The sequence below is a fragment of the Tyto alba genome, unplaced genomic scaffold (genome assembly GCF_018691265.1).
Source record: "Tyto alba isolate M040663 unplaced genomic scaffold, T.alba_DEE_v4.0 Super-Scaffold_9, whole genome shotgun sequence".
In the NCBI taxonomy this organism is placed as follows: domain Eukaryota; kingdom Metazoa; phylum Chordata; class Aves; order Strigiformes; family Tytonidae; genus Tyto; species Tyto alba.
In genome coordinates this window covers 15,568,624-15,573,543 of record NW_024881330.1, presented here as the reverse complement: position 1 = coordinate 15,573,543, position 4,920 = coordinate 15,568,624, and the positions used below count along the sequence as shown (strand labels likewise).

The 4,920-nt window shown below is 44.9% G+C and overlaps 1 long non-coding RNA gene across 1 annotated transcript; it reads right to left on the bottom strand.

Annotated features, from left to right (window-relative positions):
• Positions 1 to 567: 567 nt before the first annotated feature.
• Positions 568 to 4,498, bottom strand: LOC116963344. The gene is made up of 3 exons (XR_004408095.2): positions 4,398 to 4,498; positions 2,762 to 2,967; positions 568 to 1,415 (listed from the first exon to the last, which is right to left on the bottom strand). It is a non-coding gene; the product is annotated as an uncharacterized LOC116963344 (long non-coding RNA).
• Between the last annotated feature and the right edge of the window lie 422 nt (positions 4,499 to 4,920).

The window sequence follows — 4,920 nt, the reverse complement described above, 5'->3', positions numbered from 1 at the left end:
AGGATACTCTGGGCTCCTCTCTCCTGATTTATGATCATCTTCATAGGGACAAAACCCTCTCACTGGCCCACGAGAACACTCTTTTAAAAATAAACTGAAAAAAATCATACAGTTTCCACAAGCCTCTTACATTTCTCTCTTTCTTTCTGATATTAATTTAAAGCCACATTGGGCTGAAGGGAGCCCCCAGCTCAGCCATGGTGTGGACAGATGGATAGTGTGGGCAGTTGGCCCTTCCCATCTGACACGACAGGGATGGAGGTTACTGCCTCCATCACATGCTGATAATTCTGTGCTTGCTGCTGGCAGAAGCAAAGGCAGTTCTAGTCATTCTGGGAGAAAAGCCTGCTGCAGCCCAGGGTGGCTGCGCTATTATAGAATCATAGAATCATTTAGGTTGGAAAAGACCTTTAAGATTATCGAGTCCAACTATAAACCTAACACTGCCAAGTCCACCACTAAGCCATGTCCCTAAGCACCACATCTACACGTCTTTTAAACACCTCCAGCCATGGGGACTCAACCACTTCCCTGGGCAGCCTGTTCCAATGCTTAATAATCCTTTCAGGGAAGAAATTTTTCCTAATACCTCCCCTGGCACATCTTGAGGCCATTTCCTCTTGTCCTATGACTTGTTACTTCAGGAAAGAGGCTGACCCCCACCTCCCTTCAGGTAGTTGTAGAGAGCTATAAGGTCTCCCCTCAGTCTCCGTTTCTCCAGACTAAACAACCCCAGTTCCTTCAGCCACTTCTCATAATATTTGCTCTCCAGACCCTTCATCAGCTTCGTTGCCCTTCTTTAGACACGCTCCAGCACCTCAATGTTTTTCTTGTAGTGAGAGGCCCAAAACTGAACACAGTATTTGAGGAGCTGTGCTGAGAACAGGGGGACGATCATTTCCCTAGTCCCACTGGCCACACTATTTCAACACACAAGCCAGGATGCCATTGGCCTCCTTGGCCACCCGAGCACACTGCCGGCTCATATTCAGCCAGCTGTCAGACAATACCCCAGGTCCTTTTCTGCCAGGCAGCTTCCCAGCCACTCTTTCCCGAGCCCGTAGCGTTGCATGGGGCTGTTGTGACCCAAGTGCATTACCACGCTGCTCTAAGGGCCCATGCTTTCCTGCACTAGGTGTATGTCACCGTTATCATCCTCCCTCAGAGCATCCTCCAGATCCCTCCTGGAAGATGCTTGTGCAACAGGAAAGTCTTACAGCACGGGCCAGGCCTCTCACAGGAGAGGAAAGAGCAAGTTCCCAAAGGTGAGGTCTCTCATTGACTGGGCTTTACATTCAGCTCCGTAAATTCGGGAATCATTGCTGGCATAAAAATCAGAGAGTCACAGAATGGCTGATGTTGGAAGGGACCTCTGGAGGATATCTGGTCCAACCTTCCTCCTCAAGCAGGGTCACCTAGAGATGATAAAATAAAGGAGATGCAGTTGGTGCCTGTGGTGCTTGAGCTCTTAACCACATGTAATGACAAAAATCCAGCCAACTCTCCCTGGCTGATACTCTCCCACCCAGCCAGTGGGATCAGAGGGATCAAATGACAACCAACAAGTCCTTGCCTAGCCCTTCCTCACCATGGAGGACCCTGCCAAGAGTGCAGATCCAGATGTGATGGTACCATCTGTGCTGTCCAGATTGCATGAGGAGAAGATGCCAGCTCCACCAGCAGCATTAATATAACAGCATGGACGTTACTGCCTTCCCACTATCACCTATAGGTCTGCAGAGGCCATTGCAGCAGACAGCAGTGCCTGCAATTAGCAATTATCCTTCAAAAGACAGGCTGGGCCAGCAGAGAGGACAGTCCTCTGGATCTTCCGAGCAAGGAGTACATATCCCCTCAACCAGTGGTTACTTAGACTGGACCATATCCCTGTTGACAATATCAAAGCCTTCTGGCAGATTGCAGATATCAGCATGGACTCTGATCTTTGGCTGCTGCCCAGAGAAAATTATTAATCACTTCGACAAGCACTATCCTAAGCAAGTTTAAACAAGTAGTGCTCCAGCAGTCAGGATTTCAGGTAATATCAAAGTTATGAAAGGTCTGAATTTCCGTCTTGTCCTGGGGACCCCTACAGTTCAGTCCTACTAATTCATGTAATCACCATGGCCAAATATTGTAGAAGTGCTTAGCAGTCTCAGTCAAGTTAATGTCTAAGATGGAAATTACCCAGCGTTATGGTGGTGTTGAAGCAAACACTGCTTCTAATACCTGCGTATAGTTACTTTATATATGAACCAGAAGAGGTTTGAGTCCTCAAAAGATGTAGGTGATTACCATGTGCTGGACTAGATTACATGCAAACCTTTACATGTGTATGTGTGGGAGAAAATGACCTGTTGAGATATATTGCAATTTTGCCCTTGATTTCAACAGGCTAAAATCCCACTTGCACAAATCCCACCAAGAGCTGGGCTGCTGTAAGAAGCAGCCAAGCCCACTCCCTGGTGGCCTTGCTTTTGAAGCACATTTGATTTCACAAGACATCCTAGTCTTTAAAAACAGCATTTATCAGTATTAATTCTATTAAGAAAGTAGGGCTTTCAGTGGGGAAAGAAACCAGCAGATTCTGGTGAATTTGGGATTCGACTTCACAAGCAATTCACTTTTTCTGTGTTTTTCTGTGATTTTTACAACATTTGTGGGAGGGAGCAAGCTGAGTTTCACAACAGTTTAGGTTCTGGTTGGGCTTCCATCACTGACAAGGGTGATATTTGCAGGTTGAAGTACAGCCCTTATTTACCTTAGTGGCACATTTCCCAGCAACTTCAACTGGGAGTTTTGTCCTCGATGTCTTTCACTGGCGGGGGTTTTGTTCCCGTGGTCAGGTCGATAACCTTCTCGTTCACCTCCGTCCCTGAGGCATGACGTTGGGCAGCATCTTTGCTCTTCTGCGGCCACAACAGCTTTGCTCCCTCTCATAAACAACCGCTTGCTTTGGGTTGATTTCTGTCATAAACAATATTTCTTCTATAACTTCATTTTTATTTATTGCCTAAAATTCTTGATTAAATGCCATCTCCTAGCAACTGGTATATTTTTGTCCCTAGTCTGCTAACTTTCAGTGCTTGGATGTTGCTCTCCATTCATTTTGCTGTCTCAGACAGAAAAGAAAATGCTAGTTTCCAGATACCTCGTAGTATTTAAATTTGTTTGTTAAATTTCTAAACAGTCACGTCAGTTAAACAGCTAACTTTATATCCACCTGTTTGTTGCCTCTACAGATGTGCTCGAGAGAAACAAAAATACACAGCGTAGTCCTCCTGTTTGGTGCATCTTTAGAAGAGAGAGACACGGGACAGGAGTGGCCTCAACAGGGGCACCCCACCTGAGATGTTTTGGGATGGGGCTCTTTTTCCCACTGTGCAAATCCTTGACATTTCTTGACATGTCAAAAGGAACATGAAGAAACATGCTTACTACCTCTGCAAACTAAACCATGTGTGTCCTCCCAGCAAGCCATGGCCAAAGCACGTGATGAATCTCAAAGAGGGGGATGGGGCTGAGTCGTGACCACAGTGAACCCACACAGTAACAAGTGCCTGTCCTGTGAAATGGGTGCAGGAAAAACCTTACATTAAAAAAGAGCCATTTCTTTTTGGCTCTTCAGCTCAGATTCTGCAACATGACTTTTAAACTTGTGTGTGGAGAGGTATTTGCAGCTTTTATCTTCATAGGTAGCACCACAGGAGCTCAGCGTACTGCAAAGAAGGACTTGTGCGTCAAAGTGGGTATCTCATCTGAAATTCTCAAAATTTGTAGGGACTTGTCTATGAATTTGGCTTCAAGGAGCATTAGCAAGTAGAGTACATCTCACCTAACTCTATTAAACCACAGTCTTTATCTGAGCTTTCTCTGATGGTCAACAGAGGGAAATGGCAGCTTTTAGGATATGCTTCATCATTGTAGATGCTTATTTTAGGCCCGGACGGAGAATCCCCAAGTAGAGCCCGTAAACAGACATTGCAGATGTTTGCTGTTGGTCAGGTGGACCCCTCTAAAACAATGGGGCAGAATCCATCCTCATACTTACAATTTCTTGTTCTCAAAGGTGTGTCATTTTTCTATCCATGCAAACTTGACTTTAGCTATTTTTTCTGTTTGCAATGGTTATAAATTGAATTTACATGTAATAAAAGATGCTGTCCACGAGCATAAAACAACAACTGATGATTCATGAATTTTATTTCTGTAACTTCTCACTTCCAGAATATCTATTTGACAAACTGTGAATCATGTATATTGGCTTGGATGGATATACTTAGCTCTGATTTGTAGAGTGAGATGTAAATAATCAGTTAATTAAATGAAATATTTCTCTGTGAATTACTGCCTCCCCTCTCTCCCCTTTCCCCTCCCTTCCTTCTGCTTTAACTCACCACTGTTCAAATCCATGATCCTGTTGTCTGACACACCTATTCCAGCAGCAGCAGCAGCAGCAGCATTTCACTCGGGACTGATGGCAGGTATGAAGATTGAAGCTGCCCATGACTTCCTGCAAAAACAACATGGTACCAGGACTAGTAACAAGCAATGGGGCATTTAATTTTACATCTCTGCTAAAAAAAGTCCTTCCCACCCCATGCTTCAGCTGTGCTGGCTCAGAGAGAAGGACACTTGCGACATTCTTTAATACCACTTTGTTTTCCTGCACATGCCCCTTCAAGGTACTGGCCAAAGCTCTGCTTCGACAGATGGGCTTGAAAGGTCAGATTTGCATCCTGCTAACTCTAAAATTCATAAAGTATCTGTGTAAGGAAGGATGATGTGTGCGAGTGATCCCCTGACAGTTGAGTGTAACTGTAGATAGCTGTGATCACCCGATGAGAACACAAATTTTGTCTGATCTTGCTGAGCTCGTTGGGTCTTGCCTGTTACATGCTATGGTCTCATCAACACCTA